General features: G+C 38.4%; 1 protein-coding gene across 2 annotated transcripts in view; it reads right to left on the bottom strand.

The window, feature by feature from the left end:
• Positions 1–23195, bottom strand: part of slc8a4b (solute carrier family 8 member 4b) — a 121672-nt gene extending 98477 nt beyond the window's left edge. For both annotated transcript variants that reach the window (XM_041986414.1, XM_041986415.1), the window contains exon 1: positions 23112–23195. The gene's annotated coding sequence lies outside the window, so the exon portion shown is untranslated. The remainder of the gene's footprint in view (positions 1–23111) is intronic.
• Between the last annotated feature and the right edge of the window lie 598 nt (positions 23196–23793).

Raw genomic sequence — 23793 nt, 5'->3', positions numbered from 1 at the left:
GGGTGGGTGTGGGGCGCCCTACTAATAAAATGGCAGATAAAACACTGCTGAATTACTTCTATCTGATTGAAGTAGATGTAGCTTCAAATATGTAGCCAGTGACTGTCTCACTAAAGCTTTGGTTTTTATAGAATTAACATAGATAGTGTATGTAAATTGGTTGCTGTAAGAACTTATAAGATGTCTGTGTCTTAAAAATCGTGGGCGCATAAAGCGCTGTGTCAAAGGTCATTTAAGAAGGGTGCACACTGCTGATGTTGCCTTGGGCACCAAATATGCCAGCACTGTCACACTGTCAGCACTTGAGCCACAGACAAAAAAGTTCATATCACAGCCTTCAGACTGAAGACACAGCACATCAGTGTGTTCTGTCAGCAGAAGAGGAAAACAAGCAACAATACTGATGCAAAAGTTTCAAGATGAATTATATACTGGTCTTTCATGAGGGCCCTGTGTGTCATAGTACCTAACCCTCAGAAATAAAGTAAAAAAATAGAAAGGGTCAAAGCTCTCAGGTATTTCCAAAGGTCACTTCTGAAAGCTCCTCCAAGGTTGTAATTGGAAACAGCAAAAAAAAAAAAACACCACTGATATTTCACCATAATAACACCACTCTGGAATTGTATTTCCAATCCCCACAGAGGGCAAAATCCCATCACCGAACACCCTCAAGAGCACTTTAGAATTAAAGTCTACCAGTGTGGTGCAGACTGCAAGACAGAACTGCTTTATAATAACTGGCTTTAAAAAAAGCCAGATATGGTGCAACTGGACATCTGCAAACAGAGACAGTGACAGCTTCTGCACCTGAGAAGACTGACAAATTGCCTTCACAATGTATAAACATCACACTTACTGTAGGTATCTTTGTAATATTAGATTTCTTCAACAAATTGAGCATCAACAACAGCAACAGCTTTGAAAATGGTCACACTGTAACTTATAACCAAAGCTATTACAGTTCTCTCTTAGATGACAACAAAATAAATGCTAGAAAGAAATGAGAAAAAGTAAAACCCCCCCAACACTTTCTCACTTCCACATCATCACATGCTGATACTTGGTTGGGGGCTTTTGGTGTAAGTTTAATGCACTTCCCCTTTATCTTCAGATTTAAATGGGAACTGATATTTTCACCATCTACAAGCTAAGATGTGTTGATATCTGACACCAAATTAATAGACAGAATACAAGCATTAGAACTATTTGCCAAAAAGAAAAAAAAAAAAAACTTAATCAGTCTTTTTAAAAAAAATCAAGAAGCATATCCATATCATTAGGCATAAAAGTTGCATATATACAATCTCCCATCTGCTTTCACTTAAAGACATCTTGTTCTCTTCACATCTACTTCCAGACATCCATGCACAAAATGTAGAGCTTACACAACTAAAGGTAATCCATATTACCTGCTGTGGTAATGCCTCTGGAGCACACATCCAGAGAGCTTCAGCACAACCCTGTGAACAATATCACTAAAACTCTGCCCTTCAGGGGTCACACACCTGTCACTGGTTTTAGTCACCTATACTGTTTCCCTCACATATTTATTGCTCTCATATGTACATACACACACACACCATGTCTACAAGAAATCAGCATCCAGCAGCTCACCTTCCAGCAGTAAAATCAATGAAAATACATCAGCATCATGTCACATCCAATAATCTCCTGTACAGTACTGAATACAGATGGTGGTTTAGTTGTAGAGAATGTGTGTGTGTAAGAGTTAAACAACAAAGGGGAGATTAGAAAGTAGGTCCAAAACTGTTTCTATGGTGATTAATGAGACACAAAAGTCTATCATTATGGGTATGAAAGGAGTGGGTGATTGCATGTGTATGTGTGTGTGTAGTTGTGTGTGAGATGGAGAAAAGAACCAGAGCAAGACAGAGACGAGAAAAATGAGAAATCCTTGGTGAAATGAGTTTCATCCAAGCCCCCCGGCTGCTTTTCTATCTTAGGATCGATACAGTTTTCTCACTGGTAACTGGGACGCTGTTTGGCACAGGGGCCAAAGCAGGTCAATAAAAACACACACCATGCTCGCAGACGATTTCAGAGTAAATCTGAATGAAATCACTTCTCTAGCTGCCTACCTGTCATCTCTCTTTCAAAATATGAATTAAACTGCAGCATTTGGTGCAAGACAGATCTATAAGGGAAAGGAGGAAGAGTTGAGGTTAGAGGTGTATGTGTGTGTGTTGCAGGGTGGGGTGGGGTGCAGATCTATTTAAAATAAAAAAAAATGAGTAACATATTACTTATGCAGGATTGAGAGATTTGCCTTTAAGCAAAGATTTACACATCTAATTCCCTGAAGCTTCAGCTTCCAACATGTAAAGCTACAAAACAACAATAGTGATTCTTATTATTTTTTATATTATCATAAAAAAGATTTTACACTCACTTCTAATGCCGCAGGCAATCAATGTTTCCACGGTAATAAAAGCAAAGGCAATATATATCAGCTCAAAAAGAAAAAAATGTGTTTGCGGTGGTCGCTGGTGTCATTTAACTTCTTCACTCAGTGAGTCTCTTAACCTGCAGACAGACAGCGACTCCGCTCGCTTGCACAGCAGATGGTGACTGTAGTTCTCGTTCTGCTCTGAAGCCTGAGAGAGGTTGGTGTTGCATCATAAAAATCCAATTTTCCACCTGCTGCAAATCTGGAGAGCAGAACAAGGACTACAGTTAACAGCTGCAGTCCAAGGTAGTGCAGACAGAGTTTATTCACACAATGACAGGAGAAGACGAAGCTGTCACTGAGGACCACCACAGCAACAACAAAGCCAGCCTGCAGAGGAGCGTCGTGAAGAGGAAGAAGACTGTCATATTAAGAGTCATACATTCAGTAGCTCATACTGTAAATGATTAACAAGGTCGTTCAAATGCCACCAAATCTAAGAAAAAGTGATAAAAGTTGTACCTAGATTTGAACGCAGACGACAGCATGAGATGAGGAATAGCAGCAGGCACATGAACACCCAACAGGAGACTTGTATACAGTCAACCATATGCACAGCTGATGATGTGAATACCTGAGCTCAGGGTCTCCCATCCCTAAATACAGAAGCTGAGCAGTGTAGAAGCCCATATTTTGCAATAGGGGCCTCTTTTTATGTGCAAATCTGGTACAATTATGCTCACTGCCATGTCACATGAGGATTAATGACAGTCTAAGCCATTACTCACACTAAGTCAAACGTTTATGTGACTCTGAGAGATGAAGTCTTAGATGTGTTACCTATAACATGTATGCATTGCTGTAATTAATGACAATCAAAATGTGACCAATCACTGCTCAAAGCAAGACACTCCTGGAATAGTGAGACTAAAAACACCTTGAGAGTTTGTATGTTTTCTAAATGAAAAAATATTCTAAAAAAAAAAAAAAAAAAAAACATGTACGTCAGTAATCAGCTAACACCTGACAATAACAGCTTTCAAGGAGACCAAACCTAGGTTTAAGTGCAAATTTTGAAACATTACTGTTTTTGATCCTGTATTAGAATTTTATTTACAATAAAAAAATTGTATATAAATCTAATAATGTTATTAACAGTAGTAGGATCATCAGTATAGTTGAAATATATTTGCATTGATCACATTCTAATCTTTTTAAGACTAGTATTTTATTTATTTATTCCATAATGTACCATAAAACGCAACCTTTTGTTCTTACCTCTGCTTGTATGATGGATTTCCTTTCTGGCTTTTCTGAATCAAGGCTGAAAATTTGTAGGCAACGGAGGCGCCGAAGCATCACCTAGTATATTATGAGGATCATCAACCAACAGCTCAGCCACAGACTCAGCAGCACCCAGGGGATGTGGCTAACATTTTTCAATTCAGAATAAAGTTCCTTTCTTAGGAAAAAATCTCTTTGGCTTTAAAAGATTGTAATATAATCTCTTTTTCTGCCTACTCAAACATGAGACTGTTAACTAAACAAGATAATATTAAAATATTTCACCCTCTGAATGACCTACTGTATGAGATAGTTATGTTACACCCGCTGGTTAAGATAAGGCAAAGACTTGGACTTTGTTGTCAAAGGAACAATGATAATAGTCATAGTTAATGTTCACCATCAGTTTGAGCTAGAAAACAAGCTGGAGCTTCCTCTGTTTTATTTACCTCTCTACTTTTAAAAGAAGAAATAAAACCAAAAACAAACAAAAGACAGTAACAGAAGAACTCCTGGAGCTGCTAATAAGGACTTTTCTCCTCATTACTACTTCTCAGAGCCTAAAGACCCAGTCCATCACAATTACCGATTTCATTAAATGTATTTTTAGTTTATCAGAATACATGCCTGTGAAATCCAAACGTCAATTAGGGAACCCTTGTTTTGCCAAATGAGTCAAATTAAGGCTGGTCAATTGTTCTGCAGATCCCCAGATCGATGGGATCTGACTGAGGCAGAGTGTTTGAAGCACATCCTGCTCAATCTCTTGAAATGGGAATCACAAGAATTCATTAAAATCGACTATCACACAGCCAAGGACACACACTTTCAATGTACTCTCAAACGGGTTTGTGCTGCTGGTACTGCTGGTAATTTTTTATCCATATACTATTGATGTTAGGTGTGTGTTCTCAAGTGCATGACATTTGAGTGGGTGGGTTTGGAAATGTGTGTGTACGTGTGAAAAATATTCAGTGTTTGAAGCCAGTATTCAGGCTCATTGTGAGGCTGTGGAGATGCATGCATGCTATTATATGTGTGTGTATGCATGTGTGTTTGTGCCTACATATGTCTTTGTATTAGTGCTTAATATCTGCTTTGATTCACCTAAAAGCATGTTTGAAGTAGGGACCGAGACTGGAGCAACCAACAGATTATAATGGTGATACTGGCAGAGTAGAGAATGGATGAACTAAAGGAGAAATAAAGAGAAGGGTTTGCGTAGGGGAAATAACAAAAAGGTCATGGATAGAGAGGTAAAAGAGCATTGCAGATAATAAGAGAAAAGAGTAATGGCAGAACAATGCTGAAGAGGAAATGAGGGAAGCATCACAGGACCCTTTAGGCTGTGAAGGCCAGAGAGGTCTGATGATGTACTGTTTTAGAGGACAGATGAATGGTTAATTGCGTATTAATGTTTCATTCTACCTCTACATTAGGCCTACATTAGAAAATGAACTTAATGAAGGGTGCTCTGGGGCTTAAAGTTAATCAATAGACTCTGCTTTTCCTAAAGGATCAAGTATCAGAGAGGGATGGACACTGGATGAACTCTGGATGGACAGAAGTGTATGCAAGAAAGCATCAGTCAACATAATCTTGAGTATGGGGAGTCACAATTGATGACAAGTGTAACATTGCATTACATTTATATATCTATTATTTATGGGACTATTTAAGAATATTCCCATAATAAAGCAAAGAAAGACATGTTGGACTCTTTCACTAAGGCTTTCTTTGATAATAACAACTAATTCATTTCATAGTATTGCAATAATCTTGTTATTGTGACTATACAATAATAAACAGACTATTGTGTGGTAAAAGAAATATATATTAAAACAAACCTAATCCAGAGCTAATTGTGAGCTACATTTTGGAGTTTATTGAACATGCCCTTTAATTTAAATTCTATCTTGCATCCTGTCTCTTCTCTGAGCTTCTCCAGCCAGTAAAAGTCAGTCCAATGTTGACTCTTATCTTTTCCCTTACTCTGTCACTTTCTCTTGCTCTCTTTTTTTTTCTTCTTCTTTTAGCTTTCTGTAATAATATCGTCTTAGGTTTCTTTACTGAATCAGCCATGGCATGTGACCAAAATGACCAGTGTGTTGATATCTAGTTGCTGTCTTTTGACATGATGCAATAGAGTAAAACACAGCTGTCTTGTGATGCTCCAGGCTGGAACACAAAGTTGTACAATATTTACAACTGTTAAATGTTTCAACATTATCAGTATATTTAATAGAACAATTTAGAATAGCTGGCAGGTCTGGCAAAAGACGACAGATAAAAATGTTGTAGAAGCTGCCAAAAGTGAAGTGTAATGATGCAGTGCATGGCCTCAAACACAGGAAAGATGTGTTGGTTTGTCTCAGCTCTAACGCCAAGCTCTGTGGTGAAAATACACAGTTTCACCGAGCATCTCATTAGTCATAATGATATGATGACATATTAAATAACCATGTAGTTTGTGTTGCTCATGCTATATAGAAATACAGAGCAAGAAACTACTTAATAGTTAATGAACTGAAAATAATTCAAATACAATAAAATTAAAATACAATTGAATAACAGTTTATTTTCATCTATGACCCAATCCTGAGTGAATGAACAACTGTGCCTCACTAATATACAAAAAAAGATGTATGGACAAACTGACAATGTTCTGGTCAGATGTTGTCATGTTTTAATAAAATGAAAGTCTATTCTTTCAGCCTTTATCCACTCTTTCAAATAAACCTCTTCATAATCTAGTAAGCTGTAAGACCACCACCTGCCCCATGTTCTTTGTATCACTTTTTAAAATTACATACATCAGAAACTGCCACGCTCTATATTTTATCATGTCCTATACAATGATGCGAGGGCATCTTCCTCATTTCTGATTGGACGGTTGGCATCTTAATTTACATAACGAGGCTTAATTGCTCTTTTAAAATAAATCCACATTCATTTAATTCCAATCTTTCATGTGTGAATATGTGTGCACAAGCATGCCCACCATAATAAATGTAACACAGAGTTCAGGTGTTTTGTGAATCCCAATGAGCTCTAAAGCAAGCAGAAGCTGTATGGTAGCCTCCATGCAGCTGTTGGCTACATGCAGTGAGACTTTAAGCCTTCCTCTAACTGGCCTTGGCAGTTTGACAGAGCCTGAACTGTGGCTTTAGATAATCCAAATAATGTAATGTATGCAATCTCATAATGCACATTGCACATATAGTGTTATGCAATCCACAATCAGCATAATCTTTCTCTGCTTTTCGATAGATGGAACATCATGGATATGTTTCACTCACATTGACAATCTCACACACATGCACACACACACACACACACACACACACACACACACACACACACACACACACACACACACACACACACACACACACTCAGCTTTTTTCAAGCCCAAGTCATGTTGCAGATGTTCATATCCAGTATCTGCCAGCCTGCGTTTGTTTGTATTTGCCCTGTGTGTGTGAGTGTGTGAGTGTGTGCATGCATATGATGTTGAGAGGTACTGGCAGCACAGTGCTCAGATTTCCATCCCTAGCTAATGTCACACACTCAGAGGAAAGCAAAGAGCCTAAGGAAGATTCCCAAAACACACATACTTGTCATGCATAAAGAAATGAATTTGAATACTGAAAGTGAATAATTAAAGTCAGCATAGTCTGAACATCATACCACATCCTCAATGAGGCTTTTCTACAGTGTTCATTAAATGGGATGGATTTATTTTTGCTACTTGGTGACAAACACATCTGTGCAGGGTGTTCATTAAAGCGTTATTTTTCCTCTGCAGGACCCCGATGACACATACACATGAAGTTCATGACTAATATTTGTCACACCTATACATAGAAATGCTTGGTATCCACAAATCCCAGCCATCCAAAATGAATTTCAGTCTGCACTGCACTCACCCTGAATGACTTTTCCCTCCACGCAAAGCTTCTCTCCATTTTTATGTCACAGCCATTTAGAGACGCTGAAGAATTTAATTCAAGTGACATGCAAATAAAACTAAAAGCCATAAAATATTTGAGGAGAACAGCTATCACCTTTATGAATAGAGTTTTGTGATGCTGGGATTTAGCCAAGTTGACTTTTTCATGAATCTGCAAGTTTTAAGTAAAAGGATGGAAAAGCAATGCTATACACCAGGAAAAAGCATCCAAAGTGTTTTCTTATGATGAATCAATTCAACATAATACTGTTGTCTTGTAGTTGGTATCAGTGGTGTCAGTTGCTGCTAGACAAGGCTGTTCCATCCAGTGGTTTGCCCTCATCAAAGGATTATTTGGGGAATTGTGAGTTGGCTAACAAAGCAAAAAAAAAAAAAAAAAAAAAAAAAAAAAAAGAAGTGTGTTGCACAAATCTGTTTACAGGTTTTTTCTCTAAAGGCTGTATATCTCTGTCATATGTCTTTTTTTTTTCTTTTTCTTTTTTTTTTTTGTAAAGTTTAAAAGGGAAATGTGTTTTTGGTGTAATTCCAAACAGCTTATAGACATTTATAGTATGATTTACTAAATTATTACACAGAGGGTCAAACAAAAAGGGTTGGGAACCATTGGTTTGATATGTGAAACTGTACACAGATCAGCTCCAACATTAAAACAATTGATATAAAATGAGTACCACTGTTTATTGCAAAGTTTCTGTTGGGAAAACCAACATCCTGTTAAGAACATGGATGCTACTTTCACAACGATCACTCCCCTACAGTAGCAGCCTCCATCAGCAGGGCTGCAGTTTCTAGGGAAGGGTTCAATAAATGCATCATGAGGTGTTCAGCCATCCTCCAGACTCTCAAGTTGCCAGTCTGATGGGTTCTCACATCTGTGGGAAACAAGTACAATCCACCAAAACCCCCACCTCTCAACACACACGGCACAAAGGATCTATTAACAACATGCTACCAAAAACCAAGACACCTTTAGATATATTTTGTTCATTTGGTGACTGGACAGAGCTCTTTTTGGGTCAAGAAGATGATCTACTCAACACAACCAGGTGGTAATAATGTGGTTGTGACTTATTGTGTTTGAAGGAGCAGCATAAACATCCCTTCTGAAAAGTGAAATGCCTAAAACAGCAATACCAGTCATGACTGCAATGTGTTAGCTCCAAAACATAAAATCTCTTTTTGGAGTTTAACTAGCAATGGAGCATAATTGGAGAATATGTAGAAAGAAAATGGACAAGTATCTAAAACTTGTAATAAAAGTGCATTTTTCTATAAAAATTGTCTTCCAAGATCATTAAAGTGTTCAAATTTAAGGCTTTTACAAGCAGTTTCATTTCTATGCAATTTTTTTTCTTTATTTTACTGCAAGGTCTCTGTATTACCCTCTTTCTTGCACCTATGTGCATTTCACTGTTTAACTGTATAATTCTTATTCCAGCTTCACTGCTTCATCATTGCTTTAATCCCACTATGAAACGAATGCACTCAATTTTTTATAAAAAGTTGGCACACATCTGCTCTCTTTCTCCTCCATTTCTTTAATTTGAAAAATAAACACCCCTGCAGCGATGAGAAATTACTGTCTCCCCCAATTAATGCCAACAAGAGGTGCATTGCACTGTGTGTGTGTGTGTGGGTGTGTGTGTGTGTGTGTGTATGTGAGCAATGCCAAAAAATTGGACAGTTTGATACCAGAGCAGATGGATAACACAAGTGCGTTTGATTTGTTTGTGTTCAGGAAATGGGAGCCACAGAGCTGTGGTAAAACTAATGAAGTTAAATGGAACAGTCTTTCATTAGCTCAGTGCTTTGCTGCATGATGAAACCTCCGCCCTGCCCTTCCTTTACTTTACAGGAGCAACGCGGTAAGGCAGTAAAAGCACGCCATCTCTGTAATGAATTTTCAAAAGAAGCTTTGTTCAGTGAAGAACAGTAAAGACAAAACAGCTTTATTTTCAGATTCATGCAGACACTCTTGTTCTTTGGAGACGGTCCCACTGACATCTGAGGGGTTGAAATCGACCATGAAACTTCAATGCAGAGAAGGACAAACAGTGATCAGTTAAAATGTGTGGAAGTGTATTTGAAACAGAGAAAGGCCTTCTGGGTATGTGCATTGATGAAAATAATACACAAAAGCAAAGGCAAGAGCATGACAACAGGGTGGATTACTGGTATCTACAAGTGCCTCTCGTCCATTTCCTGTGCATTTGCTTCTGTTTTTTTACACTTGTCCAATCTATCCCTCTTATGTTCATGATCTACATCCTTTTCCTAATCCAATCAGAAAACCACTACTCATGAGAAATCATGCATCACTCTCAATCCACAATCCATGCACGAGCACAAAGACACACAATCCAACCGGTCCAATGACGATGATGCTGAAACTTTCACAGTCACACAAGCATGCACTTGGGAACACACCATCTCAAAACCACACATGGAGAACCAGTTTACAGTCATGCATGCAACATGGCTGGGCAGCTTGTATATGTGTGAGTGTACTTTTATCAGATTATACAATCCAGGTCTGGGTTTATGCTGCTGTCACAGATTACAAAGAAATAAATTAAAGAAAAAAAGGGGAGGTGCAAGGGATGGAAAGAGAAAAATCAGGACAGGGAAAACTGCTGAGGACCAAAATGTATAATAATGGGAATGGGAAATGTGATAAAAAGATAAATGGTTATAGGCCCAGAAAGGGACAAATCTCTACGGATTCAAGGAGGTGTTAATCTAAACAGATAAAACAAACTAATAAGGACATATAGGGGGGAAAAAATAGAAAAAATAGGAATGGAAGAATCTGTAGATGGAAAAAAGATGAGAACAGAAATGATTGCAGCAACCAAACAAGAATAAAGTAGAAAAAAGGATTTCTTATTTCACAATCATAGATCATATAGCAGCACGGGAGAGCTCATCATTTCTCTCAGCAGGCTTCACGTCATCATTTTACACTGTTATTAGTGTTGAAGGTTGTCTGAGATTGCAGGGTCTGTAACTGAGAATAAATTAATCTTTTCCCTCAAGATTACTGAGGTAATAAAACTGAGTTAAAAGCTAAATGAATTTTGGTTATATATTCATTATGTGGTCAGACACATGGCTCCAAATCTGCTGGCGATGGCTTAGCAATGTTTTCATGCCATATTAGCCATTATCCCCAAAGTAGTGTTTTGTTTTGTTTTTTAGTTGTTTTTTTTTTTTTTGTTCTGAGAATTAAGCGTAGTGTTCTGTTTATTTGTGCACCACACAACAGGAGATCATCCTGGTAGAGCCTAAATGAAGCAATAAATAAATGAAAGCAAGTGTGCAATGAAAATCGTGTTCACAACATATCACATGCTGAAAACAAAAAGCGAGTTGAGCCTAATAGTTATCCACAATGCAGCCACCCGATCTAGTATGACCATTTAAAGGAGTTTTAGAATGAAATTAGTTCAGTTTCTTACAGAAAAACATCACATTTTTTATGCAAATTGTGTCAAACTAATTTAAAAAGCATGGTGTGATGGACTATGAGAAACAAGAATTCAACAAAGTGGAAAGATTATTAAGTAATTTTGCATTTCCAACACAGTGACCAAGAGCTGAATGAATCACCAAGGGGGTATTCATGCTATTTAGAAAATAGTATTGTCTGCAAATTTGAGAACCGATAAATTTAAGCTGTACCACAGAAATCTTTATCATATTCATTCAAACTTGGCCATGTTATGCATCACACACTAGCAAAAGAGAGAGCTCAGAGTACAGAATGCAAGATTGATGCCAAATTAGCTTTGATAGGGGTCGCATCACTGAAAAAATCTGCAAAAGGTCTGGTGTGTTTTTAAATGTGACTCAGCAGTCAGTTACACCCAAAAAAAACCATTTATGTCCACACTAACTCCTAGAGAAAATTTCTACACACAAATTATTAACAGAACATGCATGTTTTGTGGACTGTGGGAGGAACCCGGAGTGTCTGGAGAGAACCCATGCATGCAACGGGAGAACATGCAAACTCCACAGCTGATGTTGGAATCAGAAAGGGGACAATGCTAACCACCACATCACCATGAAGTGCACACCACCAAACTCAGTCTTATTTTTGTTTCAGCTTCCATGGTTTTGTGTAACAAACTTAAATTCTTACCTGCTTGCTGGCTTGTGAAGAGGATTGCAAGACTTATATAATATTAATATTAATATTAATATTAATATATATTAATAACTGACTAAAGTTGCTATCATTTTAGGCAATTGCCAGTGTTTTCCCACAAGTTAAATTTGCAATTAATACTTACTATTACAAAACATGGTAAATGTGCAAGAAAAGGTATTTCATATTTATACATTTAAATATGTTAAATGTGTTTTTCAATCAGACATCCATGATTTGATAAGCTGCATATTGAATAAAATCACATATGTTGTTGTTAATAGGTCTGCAAGATGCATCCAGCATACCTCAGTGTATAGTGAAGACAATAATGATTTAATCTATGTGGCTTTTGTTTTCACAATTTTGAAACAACCTGCAAAGTATTAGCTCTCCTTGTTGCAACTACAGAACAATCTACCTCATCATATAAAAACCGGAATGGCATTCACCTCAATTTCTAACACAACTGCAGCTATAGAGAAAATGTCTGAGATTACATAATCTTCTGCATCCTACTCTGATGTGTTTGCATCTACTGGATCCCTACCTGAGGTCTTTTTACATCGTCTACTAATATACCATCTGGCACCTCCCAGTAACCAGTTGTAGCACAGCTGCTGGATCCATTTGACTGGTCATATCCTCTGTCACATGCAGACAGTAACATCATAAATACAGGACTGTTTCATGATGACCCTACCTTTCCCAGAAGACAAGGAGGGCTGACACAGCAGAACATCCTCTCTAAGATCAACACAGTCAGCTGCAGCCTTTCACTATGAATTTGGATGTGGCAGTCAATTTCTTTGAGAGTGTTAGAAACCATCTGTTAGCAATAGAAATGCTGCCTTTACTCTTGCACAGCTACAGCAAAAGAGGCATTTGAAGAAATGCATGTAAAAACCATGCTGGGGATGAAAAAGACTGCAAAACTCTAGAACTAATTTTGCCTTTAAGGTACAAGTTCAGCCAGCCATGAAGATATTCAAGAAAAAAAAACTGCTCATAGATGCTGTCACTGCTTCCTTGTTTAAGTCACTTGCGCAAATTATGAATAAGTTTATAAATAAATTCCCCAACCACGACCAATAAAGATCACATGAGAAAACAACAAACCTTTAGTGATTACAGAGGAAGCTGGTGGTGATGAAGAAGCCACCATTAATGAGTGCAAGCTGACAATGAAAAACTCATATATTCCTCATTTATTTGTAGACAAGAAGAATACATCTGAATACCCATTTTACCCCATTTTACTATTACCCTTCAAGAGAAGACACCTTCAAAAATCTATGGCACAAAACGGCCCCACGGGATGAGCCAACATTGGTATAAAGCAAGAGGTCAGCAGGTGGGGGTCCTTTAAAGATGTATTTATTGATTTTGATTCAAGAAAATCAGGGAGGCATAGATTTTGAAGAGTTTTTTTCCCCTGATATTGCCAGACAGGGTGACAAGGAGTGAGTGTTTATTCCATTGGAATACTTAGTGCTTATGTAATTGTTTTGTAATTTGCAAGCGTGTTGTTTTTATCATTTTACTGTGTAAATATATGTTTAAGTATACCATAATTATAATTTATTGGCTATGGGTGTGAACATCAGTTTATTCAGTTATGACCAAAGTGTGATTAGGTGATTGTACTGGGAGGTTAGGTTACACTCTAGGACCTAGAAGCTACATAGCAGAAAAGGTTATGACCATCTTCACGCACCCTAGACACACTTTTTTTTAATCATCCCCCTCAAGCAGGATGCTGCAGGTCATTATGATAATTATGATCAACATTTCCTCCTACATGAACAGCTTCATCTCATCTACAGCTAGCTTGAGCTATGGAAAAAGACCTTGGAAAATAGCATTATTCTATGAACACAAGGAAATATGTAGTCTATGTCTTTATCAACAGCACAATACAGATTTACACTGAACACTTACTAAAAATCTAGGGATAATATATATATATCAAAAACATCAACAGAATAAAAAGTTTAGTCTCCCAGAAAGACCAGGAGAAACTCATCCATGCATTCATCTCCAGTAGGCTGGATTACTGCAATGGTCTTTTAACAGGACTTCCTAAAAGGAGCATTAAATATCTGCAGCTCTGCCAGTGGAGATTAAACTTTTACCAAACGTAGACACTTTTAAATCCAGGTTAAAAACATTTCTTTTCTTGTGCGCCTACGCAAGTCAGGCATAAATATAGGAGGCATGATGAAAATTAAGAGTAAAAGCACTACAGGCATGATGGAAAAACAGAGCAAGAAACAATAACAGGACATGCATGGCAGGGGAGGTAAAGGGAGAAAACCATAAGAAAAAAATATCTGCCTCCAAAAGAGAAAATTTATTTGCTTGAGAACCACTTGCTGCTTAATTTAGCTGAATTCTCCTTTCAAGTTGCATACTTCTGTCTTCAACTGTTCATTTCACCTGGAGTGTGTCCATTCACAAAGCTTTAAAGCTTTCCACTTTTCCACCTGAGCCATATCTCTTCATAAAACACAATCTGCAGCCACCATTTGGAGAAGGTCACCTAGCGTGGCTCACTTGGCTCTCCAAAGCTCTCCAACCTAAAATGAAAAGGCTGACTAGTACTTTGGCTAAACTGGATGTAGCATTTGCTTATATTCAGTAGCATAGAAGTTGGAACCATTTCAGACTTTCCAGAACACATTCAATTACTTAAGTGGTCCCACCGGAAAGAGGCCCTAGGGAAGACCCAGGACACACTGGATGGACTACATCTCACACCTGGCCTGGGAACACCTCGGGATCCCTCCGGATCAGCTGGTGAATGTGGCCGGGGAGAGGGAAGTCTGGGTTTTCCTGCTTAAGCAGCTGCCCCCGCAACCCAACTCCGGATAAGTGGCAGATAATGGATGGATGGATAGTTTTTTGTTTTTTTTTTACTTTATGTTACTAGCAAAACAAATGGGACAAGGGGACAAATTGGATTTCTTAAGTGTCCTAAGTATGCTTCATGCATTGAGGCCACATGTTTATTTTCTCTTTGCACTTGCAGAGTGAATTTGGGTTTGTATTTATGCAGATATTCTAAAAACTGGTCTGACGCTTTAGGGATTTTAAAGGTCAGTGAATTCTTCATCTGTGCCGATTTTCACAGTTGGCTGCATAAGTGATTGTTCCCTTTTTACAACTGGTTTCCTATTTATGATTCCAAACGAGCAGATTGCACTGAATTTGCATGGCCTCCGAGACTGGTTTGAGCACAGGATATGGTTGCTTTCTTCTTCCTCATCGTATCTTCCTGTTTCTTTTAGAAATCAGACCCACCCTAGTTGCTTTTTTTTCCATTTAACACTGCTTCATGCTGCCAAGCATTAAGCCATCCCTGAAATGTAATTTAATGCAAAAACAAGCCCCAACAACAGTAACAACATCTCCAGGACAGAGCCTGGTGAATCACTGCATGCATACCACACACACACACTCACAGACTAAGAGAAAGGCATATTCACAGACACAGTCTCTCACACATGCTGTCCTCGGTGGAAGAGTGTGTCATATGCTGAGGTTACTTGAAAAGCGAATGGCTCTCCTCCACTGTGATGTTTCCTATTCTTAGTAGCAGTGGGGAGAGCCTCTCTGCATATCAATGCCTTGCTCATCTTTAAACATCATCTGGTGGGATGACAGTGATGACGGTGCCATCATGTGTGTCGGTCTCTGTTTTAAAATTTGTTTTCCAGTTCTCTGTTATTCCACGATAACTTTTGCGAGTGAGAATGTATGTGTTTGTCCACATTTATCATTTTTTTTTAAAAAAGCGTGATGAAAAGCTGATTATACTTCTTATTGCAAACACAGAATAACTACTTGAGGATGAAAAGATGACTGAGCAGAAGTCACAAGAGGTTGTAGTCTTTTAAGATTGATGAGGTGACCTGGCAAGTGCAGTTGCATAACTACTTCTGGTAAGAATGATATGGTAGCAGATATGCATTCACACCGGTCCTTCTAATTTGAATCCTAGTTTTGTTTTTTTTGGTTTTTTTTTTGTTGCTCGTAAAGTCCCGAACAATTGGGTACGTGTGAAGCTAACCTAAAAACGTAGGTCTCTTCAACTCAACCAAGGAGGCAGACTACAGGGGATGGGATGTACAATACAGGGCATTGTGGATAAATGCATTCCAAACATAAGCATGTGTGGGACGATAGCCGGGAGAAATGGACCGCAGTCAGATGTAGAAGAATGTGGTTCAACCAAAGACCACTAGGATTTGATACAGCTCCATATTTACTCTTATGTGGTGAAACAGAAGTTGTCCTAATAGGTAAGCAAGTTTTCTTTATTGCTGTTTGACTTCTCACAACCTCAGGTGAAGTCAGTAATACATTATTTACAAGGTCCAGTTTGTTTGAGTAAGGGCAGTGTGTAAGGAAACTTATGCAAACTTGGACCAAAAGAATGTTGCAACTGGAGTCTATCTAAAAAGACTTTTTCACGTTGGTCAAAATTCCTGCTAATATCTGGCTTTCGAGTGCAATGTTAAGGTGTTTCATTAGTGCTCAGGCCCATGTCAGATGACTCTGCACTTGTGGGTTTTTATTTAGCCATAGCTGCAGTCAGCATAGATGGGAACACAACACCTGGGTGCGCATGCTAACTCCTATTGATGGTGCTATGTTATGACTAAAGCCCCATATATGCTCCCCTACGTACAAAAAATATGTCAAATGTTGTCATACATCGCCGTCCTCATACTTTCATGCATGTTTTCCGTTGCCATGGTGGTTAAGTCAATTTCTCCACAAGTGGGCAGTGCTAAGTTCAGAGTTCACTCCCACAAGCCGACGTCAATTTCAGACACTGTTTAGCAGCAGAAATGCACTGCTACAAAGTTGTTTCCAACCACCCAGCACACCCTAAACATTTGCATATAGTCTTCAAAAGGTTGCACAATTTCTACATTTGTTGTGCTCTTCTTCATTCTTCCACAAAACTGTCCTTCCATCTGCATATCCGTCTTCTGCATCGAGCATAAATGGGCCTTTAAGGAGTGGACATAATTCACATTTTTCCTACAGAAAAAGTTTACTAATCATAGCATCTTACATAAAGGCTCTTAAACAAGCAGCTCGCAGGCAAAATAAGATCAATTTTACCTGTCTGCAAGACAGCTTATTTTTTGTACTGCTCTGTGGGATCACATTAAAAAAAGATAAACTTGGCTAATTATGTTACAAAGTTGTGCATTGAGGGCAATTTCTTATATCTGTGCCTAGAATGTAATGATTTGATTGATGAGCACTGATGTAAATTGGCACATCTCAAAACAGTGTCATCAACATTTACAACATAGCTACGGGGAAAAATAAAATACATCATGACCCACAAAAACTAATAACTGCATCACAGTGCCATAGCACTTTTAAAGTAGGTTTTTGCAGTTATGTTCTAGTTTCTGCTCTAACATCCATGAATATATATTAAATCCAGCCCTTCATGATTGATACAGTCCAAGAAGGTTTTGGCAGCAAGCCATTAAATATGTTTGAAACAGTCTTTTAGTATAAAATAACACATGGTGTGAGATTATTGAAGCAATTTTAAACAACAAATATGACACCGGGTGGCATATTTGTTATTTAGAGTGCTTCTGCCTGCTACATGTTTCTGTACATTCAGTCACTGAGCTGCCTCATGTTGTCGGTGTAAGAACTAAACAAACGGCTGCATGCTGCATTCACTGCTTCAGGGCTATTAACAACTCACTTAGTCAGTAGCCACTTTCCTTCTGAAGGACAGAGTGGTGTACACAAGTGTGAGGGCCAAATCAGACTGCTGCGTGAGAGAGATCAATGCTGGTACATCTAAAACTGCTGTCCAGCTTTGGAAATTACACTATTTGGCAATAAACTTGTCAAATGAATCCCTGAAGTGATGCTTTGGGAGTGATTGGAAACTGAGTAGAATGAATTATGAGAGGGGGCTGGCCAACCTGACTGGCCCCATGAGGGACATTAAGGTGATATCAGGTCACCCCCACTTATCTTTATAGGTTTCTTTTTAGCTCAGAGACGTATTTCGTGCAGAATGTATCTACAATCTATATGGATCCAGGCCAGAATAATTAAATATTGATTTTTGAAGTTCCTTTCATATTCAGTGATTTTCATTTATTCAATGCTTTACACTGCAGTGTATGTTTAACATGTTTTTCCTATTCCTGACACTGTCCTGCTTATATGTCAGCCTTTAGACTATGCTTTAGTTTCTAGCCTAATAGCTTAATTTATCAAATGTCTGCACCTACTATGTACTTTTGAGCTTGAAAGGCTATAGATGAGTTTTATAAACAATACCCCTCTACTCACGCTACACTAACGGTGCAGTGAAGTGTTTGCATGCCATTGTTTGATGTTACCTGTCGGGATCTGACCCTTCTTTGAAGGCTAGACATTGAATAAACTCAAACACGGTTGACCACTTTATGGGAAAACAAACTTAACTGAAAATATTCAACTGATATCTTAAGAAAACAACACTTGTTATCTCAAGATAATAACACAATACCTTATCACTACAAAATTAATGTCATTATCTTGAGATAATGAGGTGAATAACTCATAATTTCCAGATGATGACATTTAAACATTTTTTCAAGCCAGGTCTTTCCAGGTCCGTAAGTTCATGAATTCTAGAATAAAGTTATTTTTATCAAATGTAACTTTTTCATTACCTATTATTTACTCTAAAAACCAAACTTTACCACGCTAGGCCTCTTACTATCACCCTTAGCCAATCACATGCCTCTTCCCTCTAAATGTGGCAGCTCAGGAAGCATTATTAAAAAAAAGCCTTTGTCAAATGCCACATTCATAGCAGGACTTGTGCACATTTGATGCTCTTAGTCGTCCTGTTTTTAAAACACAGGGCCAGGATGGGGGAGTCAAAGTTAATGTAGCTATCCACTCTTATCAAGGTGATTCTGCAAAGCACCTCTGCTTTTTTTAAGCACACACTGATATGGTGCTAATCCACCTCGATTTGGTTTGTATGAATTAGTAAAGAGATACAGCAGCAGCATGATGAGGATGATTTCTTGATATTGCATGACCACAATGTGAAAAGCACTAGTGACCAACTAGCCTTTGAATGCTAACTACCCAATAAACTGACAAGCTATACTGGAAGATCTGCTCACAAATGATTCCAGATTTAAAGTTATTCGCTCATCACCCCTTTTTTTCTTTGTTGTTAGAAACTTGTTTTTTTTGTTTGTTTGTTTTTCTGAGAAATGCTCTTGTTTGTTTTTGCACCATAAATGTGTTAAATAAAACGACTGTAGCCCTGAATGATGGTCACAGCAGATTCTGTCTATCACAAAATCTCATTTTTACCTTGTGTGGATTTTGCAACGCTTATACACCAGTCCACAATGAGCAGGGTACATTCCTGAGCTTCAGATTGTCCACTGATTCCTGTTAAATACTTTTTGACCTTTTTAGAGGTAAGAGTCAATAAGCTTAACACTGTAATCCCAGATTGGTTGAGTTTACTAGAAATTCGTGTGGAAACCTGTTCCCCTAAACATTTTTAGAAATGCTGAAACTAAACAGATTAAGTTGTAGCAACATAGGCGACCATTAAACTTTACAAAAAGTTATTAGTTCTCTTAACTAATTTTTAACTAATATTTTAATACCCCATAGTTGTTTGAACCAACACTTTTCAGTCCGATTTATGCAAATTGTTTTGTTCTTTCAGATGAAGACTGAGTCACAATGACTCGATTTCATATTAAAAATTGACTAAAAAGACTCAACTTGTTCCAGATGATTCTTTTTTTAATCTAGAACTATTTCAAAATCTACATTGAACTAGGAAATTTGCCTTTTTAATGATAATAATTCAAAGGTACATCTTGGCATATTTGTGCTATAGGATGATTGATCTACAACATGCAAACCATGAGACAGAGACATTAGGATGTGCGAGTCAATCTCTCGATACCTGATGCTAAGTATAGATTATGTGGTGGTGATCTTTTCCTGTTCTCACTCATGGTACCAACTTTAAAATTCAAACAGAACAAAGCTTTCCAACATTGTTTAAATGTCATCATAACCCAGGAAGTAAAGCACATAACTCAAATTTACAGCATAGCAATCACAAAAGGTTAAAATCTGCTCAATATTCATCTCGAATGAGCCTTTGTGTTTCAGATATATATGATTTTTGAAAATAGCCCCCCCTACTTGCATTAATGTAGGTACAGATGTGTTGCAGCTTGCATACGGTCTGAATCATTATTGTGAGGTAAAACAAAATAGAAGCAAAAAGTCAGCATTAAACTTAGTTTGTGGTTATCTACAACACTTTTGTGCACATTTTTAATCTAACTGTACTGACATTACTACTGATGGTTCCTACATTGACAGTTAAGCTGTTTCTGCACCAGTTTTTGCAACCAATTGCACGTCACAATTGGCATATTTGCAAAATTTACAAACTAGCCACAAGTCTGAGCAGATCTGTCTTAACAGAAATCTCTAAATCAGTCAGTGTGACAGCAGGAATTCCCAGATGGTACACAACATGTGAAAGGAACCACTGCAACAAGTGAAAAACAGTAATTGCGCAATTATTTGTGGAAAATGGTCAGTTATGCTGTTGTATTTCCTTGCATGACCTCATCCTCTGCTCTTCCCCTTTTGTACACCTGCCATGTATTTTGCTCAGCAAAAATATGACGTGTAGGAAAAAATGCAAAAAGTCAAGTTCTTTATACTTTTGCTTAATTTGATTTGTTTTTATGCTTCCTGTGTTGTTTTGTGTTTTATTGTGAAACACTTTGTGATTTTGATCTTGAAAGGTGTTATATAAATAAAATGTACTTACTTTCACCCCAAGCAGGAGGTACTTGACATCATAGCTAGCACATGAAACCAGAATATCATGCATGACTGCAACTTAAGTAAGACATGCAAAGCCAACTAAAACATATAATCACTAAATTAAAAACACGCTTCATTCCTCCCTTACAGACACCCAAAATTTTCCTCCTCCACATACACAGGTTATTCCTTGTCTTCTTTTCCACTTACCAACATTGTTGACATACCTCTGTCATACAATGTACCATCACATATAAGTAGTTATGCCTGCTCTCCTGTCAAAGCTACAAGTCAAATACCTACTGACATTCCTTATGTCTCATGGGCACTTTAGAATAGCTAAATTCAATATTTAATAAAGCATCATTGTCATTGGAAATAATCTAATCCCTGGAGGTCATACAAAGTAAATTTCAATCACCTAAAGTACGCCTCCTCTACGTCTGACAATGAGAGGACACACTACAGCGCAGCAAACTTTTTGAATATTATTGCTCAATTTAAAAGACATCTATATTTCTCCTCTCTGACGCCCCTCCTTCTTCTCCACAAGTTTCTCATCTTCTTATTTTGCTGCCCAACATAGTCAACATAAGCTTCTTCTGCCAGACAGTTCGCAACACAGCGTGTTTATCTCTACAGCTAGCAACACCTCCCCCTTACCCCCTCCCCTGCCACTACTACTGGCATTTAATACACGTACTCTCACACACAGAAGAGGATTATGGCCTGCAGGGACTTTCCTGTCACTTAGATCCTGGACAGACATGTCTTGAGTAACAAGCAACAGCACAAGTAATCAGTAGCTGGTGCCAACAACACACATAACACCTTATTATAGACAAGAATAGAGGCTAAGATTTGGATTACCGCTTTCTTCAGCTGGAAAGTCATTGTATTGTCATGGAATTAGTTGAGGATACAGTCACAGGTAAGAACATGTATAAACAGGCAGAGGGAGAGATATTTTTAGCATAGCAGTCGTACACAGACTTTGCAGGTATGAAGGCAGCAAAATGAAAACAAAACCCATACAAATATAGAGGGAAAACCATAAATGTGACCGAATTAATGTCAATATTGGCATTTCTGGGATTAGGCTGTTTAAGTAATAAACAAACACCTCACTGCACAAACAGGAAATCCCAAAAAAACATGTACAAACACAATATTTTGTCATTAGGAGACCTGTTGACAATGTTACCAAAATAAATGAGCTAAATCTCTGCTTGTCTAACAGTTTTGATCCATGCCTTACACCTTACAGGTGTTGTCCATAAACCAGTAAAAGCGTACTGGACTACAAACAGCATCAAAGCTGCTTAACACAAAGACTTATTGGAGCTGATGCAGTATGAAAATTATTTGAGACATGCAAATTAATTTATAGCCCACATTTCATTGGACAGCTTGGGTCCTTGAATTATTGAGAGGGTGGCATATCTGTGGGTAAATAATTCATCAAGGTTGAAAAAGTCCCCATCACTAGTATAATCGTCACCATCGTCATCCAGCTGCCATTAGCTCAACTATCATTATAAAAATATAAAACCAAACCATCATCATATTCATTCTCATCTCCATTATTACGCTCCTGTACCTCGGCAGCGCGATCAGCCACTCATCACCCTCATAACGTTATTACAAGTGCTGTTGTTTAAATCATCACCAAATCATCCAAATCATGATCAAATCTCCAGGAATTAACTGTTTCTGCAGCATAAGACCATCATCACCGCATCCAGCTCATATTTAAACATAATAATCACCATTTCGTAGATTAATTATCTGTTTCACTAAACAAACTTAAGAGAGTTCGCCCTTTGATTGTGAGCTACTGCTGTACTATTTTGGATGTAGTTAGATCCATCCCTCCTGTCCTGTCTGTGCTCCCTGTTCCTGACCCCAGTCCCACTGTCCCTCGCCCTCGGTGGCGCAGCAGTACCGGATCATACCCGGTCCAACGGTTTTAGTCACTTACAGTTTTCCACCGTGGCTCCGTCATCCAATAGATAAACAATGTCTAAATCCCGGCTTACGCACAGACGCCTTGTTTAGCACTATACAAGGGACCGTGTAGCTACCAGTTAAATGCTTAATTGGAGGCGCTACTGACGGCGTCTCCTGGACGAGGCAGGGCTCTGCCGTGCCGCGCATACCTGAGGGTACCATGCTGGGCATGTCATGCATGTCTCCTTTCTCGCAGATCTCCCTTAACGCTTAACCTCGGCGGACCTGTTTTGCTCCTTGTTTGCATTCCTCTTTTCTCTACAGACTGTCTTCACACTTTTTACACACTGACTTTCTCCTGTTTATCATACACACAAACAGCTGAAAATAAATTAAGTGAATAAAGATAAATATGTTTAAATTAACATAATTGCGCATTTAAACAAAAGAAATACACGTTGTTTGCGTTTTCTCACCGTTTGTGTACACTGGAAAAAGCCCGGGTCGGGATCCGTTCATTGATTCACTGACTCTTCCCTCTATCTGTTCATCCTTCCCTCCGTTTGCTCCCTCATTCAGCAACTGAATTAGACCTCTCTCCTCCTCCGAAGCGATGTCAGAGCACGCGCACTTCACCCGTTGGCTCGCACGTGCGCTTTTGCGCCCTCACTTGTTTCTCTTCCTCTCTCTCTCTCTCTCTCTCTCTTTCTCGCTCTCTCTTTCTCTAGAAAGGAGTATTCTCCTCTTCTTTATCTGTCTCTTTTTCCGTGCAGAACAACAATAGAAAGAGGGCTGAGAAAGAAATGAGGCACAGGAAAAGAAAATTAGATGGAGCTGAGGAAGGATGAGCTGATGTGAGCAGGAGTGCAGGATAAGACAGAGACAGACAGTGGCCATTACACTCTGTGCTACTGCTGGGATTTGTGAACATATGTGTGTTGGGAGGCACGGGATGAAAGTGAACCAAAAGAGCATGCATTCCCAGCAGCAGCATCTCCACAGCACTTATAAACACAGACCACCAGAGACAGAAGGGAGCAGTCTGAAAATTGGTGAGCTGAGAAGAAGATGCAAAACAAAATTAGAAAATATGAATGTTTTTAATAAACTGAAGGTGGCTACTACATTTTATTTAGAGTAGTGTAAGAAGATGTAACT

Source organism: Melanotaenia boesemani, chromosome 5, assembly GCF_017639745.1.
Source record: "Melanotaenia boesemani isolate fMelBoe1 chromosome 5, fMelBoe1.pri, whole genome shotgun sequence".
Lineage (NCBI taxonomy): Eukaryota > Metazoa > Chordata > Actinopteri > Atheriniformes > Melanotaeniidae > Melanotaenia > Melanotaenia boesemani.
The sequence above is the reverse complement of the archived record's forward strand: the minus strand, read 5'-3'. Positions and strand labels throughout refer to the sequence as shown.